General features: G+C 46.3%; 7 non-coding genes across 7 annotated transcripts; all 7 read right to left on the bottom strand.

Moving 5' to 3' along the window:
- Window positions 1-8221: 8221 nt before the first annotated feature.
- trnaf-gaa (transfer RNA phenylalanine (anticodon GAA)) lies at window positions 8222-8294 on the bottom strand. The gene has a single exon. It is a non-coding gene; the product is annotated as a tRNA-Phe (tRNA).
- Window positions 8295-8561: 267 nt separating this feature from the next.
- On the bottom strand, window positions 8562-8633 carry trnaq-cug (transfer RNA glutamine (anticodon CUG)). Its single transcript has one exon. It is a non-coding gene; the product is annotated as a tRNA-Gln (tRNA).
- A 1446-nt stretch (window positions 8634-10079) lies between these two features.
- Window positions 10080-10152, bottom strand: trnaf-gaa (transfer RNA phenylalanine (anticodon GAA)). The gene has a single exon. It is a non-coding gene; the product is annotated as a tRNA-Phe (tRNA).
- An 88-nt stretch (window positions 10153-10240) lies between these two features.
- On the bottom strand, window positions 10241-10314 carry trnai-aau (transfer RNA isoleucine (anticodon AAU)). The gene has a single exon. It is a non-coding gene; the product is annotated as a tRNA-Ile (tRNA).
- A 105-nt stretch (window positions 10315-10419) lies between these two features.
- trnaq-cug (transfer RNA glutamine (anticodon CUG)) lies at window positions 10420-10491 on the bottom strand. Its single transcript has one exon. It is a non-coding gene; the product is annotated as a tRNA-Gln (tRNA).
- Window positions 10492-11967: 1476 nt separating this feature from the next.
- trnaf-gaa (transfer RNA phenylalanine (anticodon GAA)) lies at window positions 11968-12040 on the bottom strand. The gene has a single exon. It is a non-coding gene; the product is annotated as a tRNA-Phe (tRNA).
- A 1810-nt stretch (window positions 12041-13850) lies between these two features.
- trnaf-aaa (transfer RNA phenylalanine (anticodon AAA)) lies at window positions 13851-13923 on the bottom strand. The gene has a single exon. It is a non-coding gene; the product is annotated as a tRNA-Phe (tRNA).
- Window positions 13924-15467: the final 1544 nt, after the last annotated feature.

Below are 15467 nucleotides of genomic sequence, written 5' to 3'. Positions count from 1 at the left end.
TTAACACACAAAAATTAAATAAAATGAGGGAAAGAGAGAGTACCCATGTAACATTTACAAAAATATATACAGCAATTTGTACTTTATTCTGGAGCTGGAGTTTGTCCTTTATTTTGCTGGCGCTGTTCTGCCAACCAGTCCTCTAAGGATTTGCCATTTGAAGTTTGCAGACAAAATGTGGCATTACCAAATCGGCTATGGCCAAACTCCTTAGTCTTGGGTTTCCCACATTTGCTGCAAACATTAAAAGTAACCGCACGCACATACTTCCTTTTGTGGACTCCACTTTCCTTCTCCTGTTCCCGTCTGCGCCTGTTCCTCTGGGTGTAACGGGACACAGGAACAGCAGGCGCAGGTGGAGCAGGTGCAGGTGGAGGAACAGCAGGTGCAGGTGGAGCAGGTGCAGGTGGAGGAACAGCAGGTGCAGGTGAAGCTGGGACTGTACTGGATGTTGGTGCAGCAAATGATGGAATCACCATTGACACACTCATGTCTGGGTTAAAAACAAGTGTGCCAAACAATGATCCAGGTCCTGAAATGGGCTTCACAACACCTGGTGCTGTGGGGGGTGGTGCAATGGGGCACACCGTGCTGGGGGCCGGTGGAAAGGAGCACACCGTGGTGGGGGCAGACACAATGGGGCGCACTGTGGTGGGGGCCGGCGCAATAGGGCGCACTGTGGTGGAGGCTGGTATGATGGGGCACACTGTGGTGGAGGCTGGCGAGATGGGACGCACTGTGGTGAAGGTCGGTCTGACGGGGCACACCATGGTAGGGGCCGGTGCAATGTGGCAGACTGTGGTGGGGGTTTGCGCGATGGGGCATACCGTCGTGGGGGCCGGTGGGAAGGAGCACACCGTGGTGGCATCTGGCAGGAAAGAGCAAACTGTGGTGGTTGCTGAAGCAGACTTTCGTCCAGGTCGAAGAAGAGGTGCCTGTCCTTCTTTATTTGGAGGAAAAACAAACTGGTGTTTGGGGCCTGATGTTGACGGTGCCTCGTCCAATTTTTCCCTCGGCAAAGGAAGCTGCGTATCTGCCACAGCAATTGGATTAAGTGGAGTCAGTCCCTGAGTGAGTACACTCATTTCCTTATCCTTTTGCCTCCGTTGAAACCTGATAATAAATGATATGTATTATTCATATATATTAATTTAGAAAAATTCAGGTAATTTAAAGAAAATAATGTGCTTTGCTTACCACTGAATGAGCGTCTTCTGGTTTAGCTCAAAAAGCTGGATCACTGTTTCATCCATCAGCCTGCGACTGCCAAGCACCAGATCCCGGATGTGGTGGTAATCGGTCAGTATTTTAGACCACCTGGGGGTGCGAACACCAGCCTTCTTGGAAGTGGACTTGTGTACGGCACACAGCTTTGTACAAATGGCCTCAACCAAGCGGCTGGTGCTAGGCCACTGTGCTGGACCCCCAGGATGTCCAATCAGACAACGTTTGACGCTCTCCACACCTGGAGTGACTCCGGAGCGCTTCGGTGCCTTAAAGCGCCCATGCGTCAGCTGAGGCTGATGTCGAGGCTGGTAGTTGATGCGCTGTTTATCAACATCCAGGAGAGCTGTCCACAGCTGGATGGCCTCTGTCACCTGCAGGTCAGTGAGGTAAGGAGCCTCACGAAGACCCACCAAATAAGCAGCCAGATCCTGGACCTTGTCCCACCCAGCAATGCCATCAGGTCCAATGACTACTCCCTGGTAAATACAGAATAAATTTAGTATATGTGGAATAAAAAAAGACTAAATCAAATTAAGTTCTTAATGTATCTTACCTGAGCCTCAACAGAGAGACTGTCTCCAGAGTCGGATGGCTGTGACGGCACTGAGGGGGCTCGGCTAGGAAGCTGTCCTTCTCCACCAGCTGATGTGGACGGCTCAGCCAGTGATGCTGGGGACTGAGGCAGAGGCGAAGATGAGGGGCTGTTACTGAGATCACGGCAGGGGTCATCCTCATACAGCACTGGAACTGTGATGTCCTCCATGATCTCCTCCTCGAACCCCTCATCTTGTAGATCCTCGTCATCTACTTCCTCCACCAGCCTGTCTTCCTCCTCTGGGTTCTGGAGCACCGGAGTCAGGGTTTTGCCGGTCTGGCTGTAAAGGTACTCTATTCCCAGCAATTCACCTTAAAGAATAAAACAATAAAAAAAACATATATTAAATAAAACTAATAATAAAGTAAATATTTAGATAAACATTTTGTGAAGTACATTAAAGCTTAATAAATCACTTATATAACAACTAGTTAATGAATTTCTTGCCTGTATATGCTCCAGGAGGGTGATAACGGTTATCCCAGGGCTTCCCCAAGACTGCTCGGCTAAGCCTGTCCACAGCCTCTCTCATGGCACTGCCATATGACCGTATGGAGGATGCTCCTTTTATGGTGCTTTCCATCCGGTCATCATTCCAGCGCATCAAGCCCTCAAGGAGATAGGCCTGAAAATGCGCATCACTGGCACTGGTCCCTGGAAATTAAAATAGTTAAAAATATGTGAAGAATTAATTAACATGTTATTAGGTTATGTACTAACATTTAAATTATTGTCATTATAAACAGAGTTACTTGTCAGGCAAGACAGCTTTGTCAATGCTGATAACATCACAAATGTTATTTAAATGTTTAATAATGTTACATTAAAGCAATGGAAGTTATCACAGTGCTTATATGTTTTACAAAATAAAACGATCCAAATGTATGTAATACCTGGAATAAAACGGTTTAGGTGGAGGTGGAAGGACTCCAAAGATGTAGAGCCACGGGCACACCTGTAACAACACAGCTCCACACTGCCTTTCTTCAGTGTCCCTGTCTTCATGTACAGTGGAAAGTTCTCTGGGTCTTGAATGCACTGTATATGCTTCTGCTGTTCCTTCCATATCTGCTGGATCCGTTCGTGGTCCAGCAGAGGAACACCCAGAGTGTCCTTCCCATGCTCGCTGTCAAAATGGTCCAACAGCTTTCCAATCAGACAGGTGGTCTCCTCCACACCTCTGGTCCTCCTACGGCAGTGCAGTGCTAGCTCCCTCCGGTTTATGCGAGCACTGAGAGCCGTTTGTGAAATGTGGCCAGTCTTTTTTGCCGCCAGCTCACCTTCCTTTGCCTGGCGAAGAGCGGCCACATCTTCTGGATCCCACTGAAAGATGCACGTGGACAGACGTGCCATGAAGATGCCGTAGAGCGGATGAGCTTCTGTCGTGACACCTGCAGCAAACCGGCGCATAAAATGCCAGATGTCAAGGCGCACTTCAAGCTCATCCCACTCCCGAAACATGATCTTCACCGGAGACTGGCCGTGCTGACTGCAGCAATCTCTGTCCACGTACATTACTTTCGGGGCTGCCTCTCCTGCCTCCCGGTAACGCTTCATCAGCCCGGCCGCCATTGGGTCCAGTCCATGACCCTCGGCAGCTGACAGCACAGAGACAAGGACTTGACCGTGTTCGTTCCCCACATTAGTGCACCAGGCAGCTGTTCCCGCAGCAGCACCTGCAAGTTTCTTTGTGATCAATTAGGAAAAATAAAACTGTGTTAAATATGTACGCACACATATCCATATCTGGCAAATGTCTGGATATAAACATACCTTTTTTGTGGAGTCCATCTTTAGAACACAGCCAAAGACGGAGGTGATTTTGGCTTTGACCTCGTGCAGTCGCCCCAGAACATCCCTGGCATAGACGGCTAACAGCCACTTAGGTTTGGGTATGGCAGGTAAGAGGGGAGGCTCAGCAAACACAGGAGGTTGCACAAGGGAGGACCTTGTGAATGGTTCACAGGCAGTCAGGTACTGCAAGACTCGCTGTGTCCATGCCTCACTGTGTTGCTCCATCAGCTTTTTGAAAAGCTGAGTCACACTGTTGCCCAGTGTCCTCTCCCTCATCATCCTAACTACCCGGTTGTCACATGAGTATCTAAGGAAACAACATTATAATCAGGGAAATGCTTTGTTTGCTAAAAATTAACACAATTAAAACATTGGCATTATGAATTACCTGTATGTCAGCAAAGCTGGGAACTGACTACGGTGGCCAATATCCAGCTGTCCTAAGATGTCCTCGGACCAGGCAGGATACTTCTTTTTGCACCGCTTGCACTCCAGATACTCAGTGGCAAGGTCGTACCAGCCGTCGATGTCGAGGACCTTGCGCACCGTGCGGTAAATTCCTGCAGCTGTTAGTCTGTGCTTACCACAGCTTAGGCGAACACAGACAAGTGGAAACAACCACATCTTCAGCGGCATCCACAGAAAAAAGTGGTCGGCAGAAGAAGAGGTCAGGAGAGGCAGGTGGCTGCGTGTTAATTAGAGGGGGCTGGGGAGGATACCACCAAAGCTTCAGCTGGGACACTAGCTCTGGCTTGCCGGTTTTTAAGTTTGTTTTAAATACAGTGTTCCGGATCCACTCATGCTGGAAAGGGGGAAGCTGATCTTTCCAGTGAACAGGAAGCTCAACTGGTGGCTGATGATGTTGAAGAACTGGTGTTTTTGCTGTTTCCGCTGATGGAGACGGATTGGCACAGGCCTCTGAGTGAATAGTAACAAACAATTTATGGTTAACAATATTATGATGACTGTTGCTTTTGATAGTAAGGTGCCACAAATTATGCCCATGAACAGCCAGTGAAGCAATAGTTTTGGATAAGTATTATTATTAATATGGGTATACTTAGAAATACAAGTTAAGAGAATGGTACTGTTAGAAAGCAAAGAAATTAGTGTGCACTTTATTGATGAAAGGGATATGGAATTAACACAATTCTCTGCGAGTGAGAATCATATGAAATGGAGTAAGTAAAATGAGGCATGATTAGTATAAATTATTGAAGCACAAAGACATGAAGCATGCACACAGATACAGTAAGGAAAAACTGCTCAGCTGATAATGACAGCAATGAATCACCACCATCTAAGAGAGTGAGTGAGAAGAGCAAGCGACGTGGAAAAGTTATCTGATGAATGTTCAATAATGATTAGTTCGGAAACGCAAATAAATACACTGAAACCTTTGAACATCCTTAAGGTTTTGAAGAAGTGCACTCAAAGAATGCATCCCGCTTGAGGCATGATGTGACAACTGTGTACTGTAGATAAAAATTTGATTCATTATTTTTTGTAAAAAAAAAATACTTAGTGTGTTTTCACAAAATATTCTTATAACATTTTCATTTGTGTCGTGTGCCACACCTGCAAAGAGCTGTGCTTCACATTGTGATGCAGCAAACACCAGTTCTTCATCATCTTCAGCTGTGGATCTGGAAGTGCCTGGAGCATAAATCTTATATTTACAATATTACTGTGAAAAATACACAAAGCCAAATGTACAATACGATGGTGCTTACTTACCAGTAGTAAAAAGCTGCCTTTGGGCCATACGTTTGGCTGGGGGTTCTGCTGTAGGAGGAGATACAGTGGACTGCAGTTTTGGATCTGGAAACAGAAAGTTTAACATAACAATAAATAAACACATATATAACTGCTGTTGGGATAATTCTGTATCATGCTCAGTATTCACTCTCCTACTGACAGGGTTTAACAGGTGACATCAGTTTTTTTGCCAGCTGTGAAGGGGACAAGTGCTTGCCCCTTGCCAACAGCGATTTCACAGAGGCAGTCTGCTGTACACCTGTTTGGATGGCTGCAGGTGGAGTAGCAGGGACACTGGATGCTGCAGGTGGAGGTGCAGAGGCAGCAGCAGAAGCCAGTCTTTTCAGGACATACGTCTTGAAAAGTGCCATGTTGGTTTTTGGCCTGGCATCTGCCTTAACCAGGTACCTGATGAGGGCTTGGGCCTCCTTGCTCTGGTCCTCAAACACATCTTTCATGGACCGGCCCTTAAAGTCACCAAACTCCACCATCAAGCACCCTGTATCTCCTTTTGCCCTGGCTTCTGCTTGCATTTCCTGTTTCCTCTGGTACTTCTCTACTTCTTCTGCAATCTCCCTGATGGAGGAAGTGTACTGAAGAAACAGGTGTTTGTTTTCTGACAAGGGTGTTGTCTGCAGCTTCTCATCAGAAATGCTAAGCACCAGGTACACCGCATACCCCAGAGCATGCTCTAGGAGCCATCTAAATCTTTGGCCCTGGTACTTGCCAAACTGAATCTTGCAGTGAGCCAGAACTAAAAACTGGTCACTGGAGTCTCCACCATTGCTGCTGACGAAAGCAGTGGCCTCTGCCAGCACCTCTTCCTTGGGTTTGGCCCTTCCAGACTCCCTGCTTACAAGGCGCTCTGCCTCTGCAGATGGCCCCAAGAGGAGTCTGCTTGATGTCGCTGATTGGCGGCGGAAAATCGGGTATGCGTACATTTTTTTCTGAAAAAAAAAAAACATTAGAGAGAACATTACCTAGAGCAATCAGAAAGATACATGTACATTAAGTGTGAAACAATAATTTAACAAGGTAGATATAATCCATATTATTGCAGTAGTAAATATGACCATGACCATAAAATAAACTTCTGGTGAATTTTCTACAGATATGCCTAATATATGCATGGTAGTACAACTTAAAATCCATATAAATAAATGAGAAACAACAGAAATTAAAACATTAAGTTATAATATACACATTAAACTCTTAAGTCTTTACATTATGACTTTTATAAATAAAATGTTTGTACTTCAGCTATTTAATATAACTATTCTGTTGTGTAATATATCTGAAAAAACAAGTAATAAAATAAACAAAATACAATATATGCTTATAATATTTTTACAATAGATTTATAAAATACAATACAATCTAATTACTAAATATATATCATATATTGTCATGAACAAGTGTTAAACTCAAATGTTTTTAAAGTTTGTGCAGTTGTCTTTATAAATATAACTTTGTTTTACCTAAAATAGAATTATTTTAAAAGTATAGAATTATTTGCTAAATTAAATGTTTAAGAAAAAACTGTTTAACTCTGTATTTCATGCAATTACATTATAAGTAACTGTAACTGTACATTTAAATACAGTAACGTTAGCTTTTTAGAGTGTACACCGCGATTATAGGGCCCAATATTGCTAGGTCGAATGGGGGCATTATTATTCTAAACAAATATCAGAACATTTTGTTTAATCGTTTAACCAAATGGCGATGATTCCACCTTTTCTGATCACTAGCGACATGTTGCTCTGTATTTATCATGGGAAACATTACCGTTTTACAAGTTATGAAGAAAACATCTGCCGTAACGTTAACTTGCTGTCGATTGTAACTTATCATTTAACAGAAATACACACAGTATAATAAACTAATAATAAACTAATAATAAAGTAGCGTTACATCTGGCTTACCTGATTCAAAGATGACGATTATAATAAAAGCGTCGTGTGATTGGTCAAAAGTAAGCCATCGAGGAGAAACGCGATTGGTCAAACATACGTCACAGCAAAAAGAAATGCGATTGGTCAAAAGTAAGCCACTGAAGTAAAACGCGATTGGTCGACATGACGTCAGCGCAAAGACAAACGCGATTGGTCAAAAGTAAGCCACAGGGGTTAAACTCTATTGGTCAAAAGTAAGCCACCGAGGTGAGACGTGATTGGCTCATGTGGGCTTACTTTGGGCTTACTTTGGCTCTGTAGACGGGATGCTGCAGGCGCAAGCGAGAGGTAGCGGGATCGATGCCCGCATTCTCCACTTCTGCTTCCTTGCCTTTCACATTTCCTTCATTGCAAAGCTGGCGGCACCTTGAGGGTTGAAAGCAAAACTTCTTAGTTCAGTTTTGCCGGTTCCTGTGTAGTACTTAGCATTGCAACACCTCAGAAGCCCTATCAAGTCACAGTTTTCTTTTATTCAGTGGCGCATCCGCAGTGGGACATCAAAGCGCTAAATATATAGCAGAGTGCTGTCGATCAGGCCATTGGAATCATCACCAGAAGCGACCATCTGGGACAGTGATCACCAAACTTGTTCCTGGAGGGCCGGTGTCCTGCAGATTTTAGTTCCAACCCTAATCAAACACACCTGACCAAGCTAATCAAGGTCTTACTGGGTATACTTGAAACATCCAGGCAGGTGTGTTGAGGCAAGATGGAGCTAAACCCTGCAGGGACACCAGCCCTCCACGACCAGGATTGGTGACCCCTGATCTGGGAGAAGGATATCGTTTTGGTCAAGTGGAAGCAGGTGGACTTAAGGGTGAAGCAGCTAGGTTTTTTGGATGAGTTTCGGTCACCTGACCCTCATGCCAAAAACAGAACTACCACTCTGCTTTGCCGAAACCCGGGATCGAACCAGGGACCTTTAGATCTTCAGTCTAACGCTCTTCCAACTGAGCTATTTCGGCTGCGTTGATTCAGCTTTCCTGCAACATGCATGTCTGTGAGACCGATCAGAGCCTTAAAATGCCTCTGAGTCCTAAGACAGTAAAAGTTTGGCTTATACGGGGCTCGAACCCGCGACCTTGGCGTTATTAGCACCGCACTCTAACCAGCTGAGCTAACCGGCCACTTTTAGCTCATGTTACTACAAAGCCCAGACTAACTGTCATTCTCCAGACTCCAAGGGATTAGCATGCTATTCCAGCTTTTTTGAGCAGTGCTGGCAAAAAGCCAGGTTCCACCGAGATTTGAACTCGGATCGCTGGATTCAGAGTCCAGAGTGCTAACCATTACACCATGGAACCTTTAGGCTACTGAATGCTGCTGCCCGGGCGGAAGAGAATGAATAAAAAAAAAAAACAGCCTTGGAGGAAAATAGCAGAATGTCAATCCAAGGCGGTGCCAATTTGCATTGTTTCTGAGTAACTCGTGATTCGGCATGCAGGGCACCTCACACGTTTACTGGAGCAGGACCAGGTAGGGCCTTCAAAAGAAAAGCGCGATATTCCAGGTAATTTGACGACTAAATGGCGGGCAGGGCAAAGAGGCCACCACAGAGCAGATGTGATCTTTTATTTTATTTTTTGACCACGTCGAAAAAGCGGCCAATGAACAGCACCGAGGGAAATTAGCTCAAATAGTAGAGCGCTCGATCAGGCCATTGGAATCATCACCAGAAGCGACGTGACCATCTGGGAGAAGGATAGCGTTTTGGTCAAGTGGAAGCTGGTGGACTTAAGGTTGAAGCAGCTAGGTTTAATCTCGGATCGCTGGATTCAGAGTCCAGAGTGCTAACCATTACACCATGGAACCTCGAGATTGCTGATTGCTGCTGCCCGGGCAGAAGAGAATGTTTAAAAAAAAAAAAAAAACAGCCTTGGAGGAAAGTAGCAGAATGTCAATCCAAAGTGGTGCCAATTTGCATTGTTTCTGAGTAACTCGTCATTCGGCATGCAGGGCTCCTCACACGTTTAATGGAGCAGGACCAGGTAGGTCCTTCAAAAGAAAAGCGCGATATTCCAGGTAATTTGATGACTAAATGGCGGGCAGGGCAAAGAGGCCACCACAGAGCAGATGTGATCTTTTATTATATTTTTTGACCACGTCAAAAAATCGGCCAATTTATGGCACCGAGGGGAATTAGCTCAAGTGGTAGAGCGCTCGCTTAGCATGCGAGAGGTAGCGGGATCGATAACCGCATTCTCCACTTCTGTTTCCTTGCCTTTCACATTTCCTTCATTGCAAAGCTGGCGGCACCTTGAGGGTTGAAAGCGAAACCTCTTAGTTCAGCTTTGCCGGTTCCTGTGTAGTACTTAGCATTGCAACACCTCAGAAGCCCTATCAAGTCACAGTTTTGTTTTATTCAGTGGCGCATCCGCAGTGGGACATCAAAGCGCTAAATATATAGCAGAGTGCTGTCGATCAGGCCATTGGAATCATCACCAGAAGCGACCGTCTGGGACAGTGATCACCAAACTTGTTCCTGGAGGGCCGGTGTCCTGCAGATTTTAGTTCCAACCCTAATCAAACACACCTGACCAAGCTAATCAAGGTCTTACTGGGTATACTTGAAACATCCAGGCAGGTGTGTTGAGGCAAGATGGAGCTAAACCCTGCAGGGACACCGGCCCTCCATGACCAGGATTGGTCAAGTGGAAGCAGGTGGACTTAAGGGTGAAGCAGCTAGGTTTTTTTTGGATGAGTTTCGGTCACCTGACCCTCATGCCAAAAACAAAACTACCACACTGCTTTGCCGAAACCCTGGATCGAACCAGGGACCTTTAGATCTTCAGTCTAACGCTCTCCCAACTGAGCTATTTCGGCTGCGTTGACTAAGTTTTCCTGCAACATGCATGTCTGTGAGACCGATCAGAGCCTTAAAATGCCTCTGAGTCCTAAGACAGTAAAAGTTTGGCCAATACAGGGCTCGAACCTGCGACCTTGGCGTTATTAGCACCACGCTCTAACCAGCTGAGCTAACCGGCCACTTTCAGCTCACATTACTACAAAGCCCAGACTAACTGTCAGTCTCCAGCCTCCAAGGGATTAGCATGATATTCCAGCTTTTTTGAGCAGTGCTGGCAAAAAGCCAGGTCCCACCGAGATTTGAACTCGGATCGCTGGATTCAGAGTCCAGAGTGCTAACCATTACACCATGGAACCTTTAGGCTTCTGAATGCTGCTGCCCGGGCAGAAGAGAATGAATAAAAAAAAAACCAGCCTTGGAGGAAAGTAGCAGAATGTCAATCCAAGGCGGTGCCAATTTGCATTGTTTCTGAGTAACTCCTGATTCGGCATGCAGGGCTCCTCACACGTTTACTGGAGCAGGACCAGGTAGGGCCTTCAAAAGAAAAGCGCGATATTCCAGGTAATTTGACGACTAAATGGCAGGCAGGGCAAAGAGGCCACCACAGAGCAGATGTGATCTTTTATTTTATTTTTTGACCACGTCGAAAAAGCGGCCAGTGAACAGCACCGAGGGAAATTAGCTCAAATAGTAGAGCGCTCAATCAGGCCATTGGAATCATCACCAGAAGCGACATGACCATCTGGGAGAAGGATAGGGTTTTGGACAAGTGGAAGCTGGTGGACTTAAGGTTGAAGCAGCTAGGTTTAAACTCGGATCGCTGGATTCAGAGTCCAGAGTGCTAACCATTACACCATGGAACCTCGAGATTGCTGATTGCTGCTGCCCGGGCGGAAGAGAATGAGTAAAAAAAAAAAAAACAGCCTTGGAGGAAAGTAGCAGAATGTCAATCCAAGGTGGTGCCAATTTGCATTGTTTCTGAGTAACTCGTCATTCGGCATGCAGGGCTCCTCACACGTTTACTGGAGCAGGACCAGGTAGGGCCTTCAAAAGAAAAGCGCGATATTCCAGGTAATTTGACGACTAAATGGCGGGCAGGGCAAAGAGGCCACCACAGAGCAGATGTGATCTTTTATTATATTTTTTTGACCACGTCGAAAAATCGGCCAATTTATGGCACCGAGGGGAATTAGCTCAAGTGGTAGAGCGCTCGCTTAGCATGCGAGAGGTAGCGGGATCGATAACCGCATTCTCCACTTCTGTTTCCTTGCCTTTCACATTTCCTTCATTGCAAAGCTGGCGGCACCTTGAGGGTTGAAAGCGAAACTTCTTAGTTCAGCTTTGCCGGTTCCTGTGTAGTACTTAGCATTGCAACACCTCAGAAGCCCTATCAAGTCACAGTTTTGTTTTATTCAGTGGCGCATCCGCAGTGGGACATCAAAGCGCTAAATATATAGCAGAGTGCTGTCGATCAGGCCATTGGAATCATCACCAGAAGCGACCATCTGGGACAGTGATCACCAAACTTGTTCCTGGAGGGCTGGTGTCCTGCAGATTTTAGTTCCAACCCTAATCAAACACACCTGACCAAGCTAATCAAGGTCTTACTGGGTATACTTGAAACATCCAGGCAGGTGTGTTGAGGCAAGATGGAGCTAAACCCTGCAGGGACACCGGCCCTCCACGACCAGGATTGGTGACCCCTGATCTGGGAGAAGGATATCGTTTTGGTTAAGTGGAAGCAGGTGGACTTAAGGGTGAAGCAGCTAGGTTTTTTGGATGAGTTTCGGTCACCTGACCCTCATGCCCAAAACAGAACTACCAAACTGCTTTGCCAAAACCCAGGATCGAACCAGGGACCTTTAGATCTTCAGTCTAACGCTCTCTCAACTGAGCTATTTCAGCTGCGTTGACTCAGCTTTCCTGCAACATGCATGTCTGTGAGACCGATCAAAGCCTTAAAATGCCTCTGAGTCCTAAGACAGTAAAAGTTTGGCCAATACGGGACTCGAACCCGCGACCTTGGCGTTATTAGCACCACGATCTAACCAGCTGAGCTAACCGGCCACTTTCAGCTCACATTACTACAAAGCCCAGACTAACTGTCATTCTCCAGCCTCCAAGGGATTAGCATGATATTCCAGCTTTTTTGAGCAGTGCTGGCAAAATGCCATGTCCCAACCAGATTTGAACTCGGATCACTGGATTCAGAGTCCAGAGTGCTAACCATTACACCATGGAACCTTTAGGCTACTGAATGCTGCTGCCCGGGCGGAAGAGAATGAAAAAAAAAAAACAGCCTTGGAGGAAAATAGAAGAATGTCAATCCAAGGCGGTGCCAATTTGCATTGTTTCTGAGTAACTCGTGGTTCGGCATGCAGGGCTCCTCACACGTTTACTGGAGCAGGACCAGGTAGGGCCTTCAAAAGAAAAGCACGATATTCCAGGTAATTTGACGACTAAATGGCGGGCAGGGCAAAGAGGCCACCACAGAGCAGATGTGATCTTTTATTTTATTTTTTGACCACGTCGAAAAAGCGGCCAATGAACAGCACCGAGGGAAATTAGCTCAAATAGTAGAGCGCTCGATCAGGCCATTGGAATCATCACCAGAAGCGACGTGACCATCTGGGAGAAGGATAGCGTTTTGGTCAAGTGGAAGCTGGTGGACTTAAGGTTAAAGCAGCTAGGTTTAAACTCGGATCGCTGGATTCAGAGTCCAGAGTGCTAACCATTACACCATGGAACCTCGAGATTGCTGATTGCTGCTGCCCGAGCGGAAGAGAATGAATAAAAAAAAAAAACAGCCTTGGAGGAAAGTAGCAGAATGTCAATCCAAGGTGGTGCCAATTTGCATTGTTTCTGAGTAACTCGTCATTCGGCATGCAGGGCTCCTCACACGTTTACTGGAGCAGGACCAGGTAGGGCCTTCAAAAGAAAAGCGCGATATTCCAGGTAATTTGACGACTAAATGGCGGGCAAGGCAAAGAGGCCACCACAGAGCAGATGTGATCTTTTATTATATTTTTTGACCACGTCGAAAAATTGGCCAATTTATAGCACTGTGGGGAATTAGCTCAAGTAGTAGAGCGCTCGCTTAGCATGCGAGAGGTAGCAGGATCGATGCCCGCGTTCTCCACTTCTGTTTCCTTGCCTTTCACATTTCCTTCATTGCAAAGCTGGCGGCACCTTGAGGGTTGAAAGCGAAACTTCTTAGTTCAGCTTTGCCGGTTCCTGTGTAGTACTTAGCATTGCAACACCTCAGAAGCCCTATCAAGTCACAGTTTTCTTTTATTCAGTGGCGCATCCGCAGTGGGACATCAAAGCGCTAAATATATAGCAGAGTGCTGTCGATCAGGCCATTGGAATCATCACCAGAAGCGACCATCTGGGACAGTGATCACCAAACTTGTTCCTGGAGGGCCGGTGTCCTGCAGATTTTAGTTCCAACCCTAATCAAACACACCTGACCAAGCTAATCAAGGTCTTACTGGGTATACTTGAAACATCCAGGCAGGTGTGTTGAGGCAAGATGGAGCTAAACCCTGCAGGGACACCGGCCCTCCACGACCAGGATTGGTGACCCCTGATCTGGGAGAAGGATATCGTTTTGGTCAAGTGGAAGCAGGTGGACTTAAGGGTGAAGCAGCTAGGTTTTTTGGATGAGTTTCGGTCACCTGACCCTCATGCCAAAAACAGAACTACCACACTGCTTTGCCGAAACCCGGGATCGAACCAGAGATCTTTAGATCTTTAGTCTAAGGCTCTCCCAACTGAGCTATTTCGGCTGCGCTGACTCAGCTTTCCTGCAACATGCATGTCTGTGAGACCGATCAGAGCCTTAAAATGCCTCTGAGTCCTAAGACAGTAAAAGTTTGTCCAATACGGGGCTCGAACCCGCGACCTTGGCGTTATTAGCACAACGCTCTAACCAGCTTAGCTTACCGGCCACTTTCAGCTCACATTCCTACAAAGCCCAGACTAACTGTCATTCTCCAGCCTCCAAGGGCTTAGCATGATATTCCAGCTTTTTTGAGCAGTGCTGGCAAAAAGCCAGGTCCCAACGAGATTTGAACTCGGATTGCTGGATTCAGAGTCTAGAGTGCTAACCATTACACCATGGAACCTTTAGGCTACTGAATGCTGCTGCCCGGGTGGAAGAGAATGAAAAAAAAAAAACAGCCTTGGAGGAAAATAGCAGAATGTCAATCCAAGGCGGTGCCAATTTGCATTGTTTCTGAGTAACTCGTGGTTCGGCATGCAGGGCTCCTCACACGTTTACTGGAGCAGGACCAGGTAGGGCCTTCAAAAGAAAAGCGCGATATTCCAGGTAATTTGATGACTAAATGGCGGGCAGGGCAAAGAGGCCACCACAGAGCAGATGTGATCTTTTATTTTATTTTTTGACCACGTCGAAAAAGCGGCCAATGAACAGCACCGAGGGAAATTAGCTCAAACAGTAGAGCGCTCGATCAGGCCATTGGAATCATCACCAGAAGCGACGTGACCATCTGGGAGAAGGATAGCGTTTTGGTCAAGTGGAAGCTGGTGGACTTAAGGTTGAAGCAGCAAGGTTTAAACTCGGATCGCTGGATTCAGAGTCCAGAGTGCTAACCATTACACCATGGAACCTCGAGATTGCTGATTGCTGCTGCCCGGGCGGAAGAGAATGAATAAAAAAAAAAAAACAGCCTTGGAGGAAAGTAGCAGAATGTCAATCCAAGGTGGTGCCAATTTGCATTGTTTCTGAGTAACTCGTCATTCGGCATGCAGGGCTCCTCACACGTTTACTGGAGCAGGACCAGGTAGGGCCTTCAAAAGAAAAGCGCGATATTCCAAGTAATTTGACGACTAAATGGCGGGCAGGGCAAAGAGGCCACCACAGAGCAGATGTGATCTTTTATTTTATTTTTTGACCACGTCGAAAAATTGGCCAACTTATGGCACTGTGGGGAATTAGCTCAAGTGGTAGGGTGCTCGCTTAGCATGCGAGAGGTAGCAGGATCGATGCCCGCATTCTCCACTTCTGTTTCCTTGCCTTTCACATTTCCTTCATTGCAAAGCTGGCAGCACCTTGAGGGTTGAAAGCGAAACTTCTTAGTTCAGCTTTGCCGGTTCCTGTGTAGTACTTAGCATTGCAACACCTCAGAAGCCCTATCAAGTCACAGTTTTCTTTTATTCAGTGGCGCATCCGCAGTGGGACATCAAAGCGCTAAATATATAGCAGAGTGCTGTCGATCAGGCCATTGGAATCATCACCAGAAGCGACCATCTGGGACAGTGATCACCAAACTTGTTCCTGGAGGGCCGGTGTCCTGCAGATTTTAGTTCC

Source organism: Danio rerio, chromosome 3 (assembly GCF_052040795.2).
Source record: "Danio rerio strain M-AB ecotype USA chromosome 3, GRCz13ab, whole genome shotgun sequence".
In the NCBI taxonomy this organism is placed as follows: Eukaryota; Metazoa; Chordata; class Actinopteri; order Cypriniformes; family Danionidae; genus Danio; species Danio rerio.
This window is presented reverse-complemented; position numbering and strand designations above follow the sequence as displayed.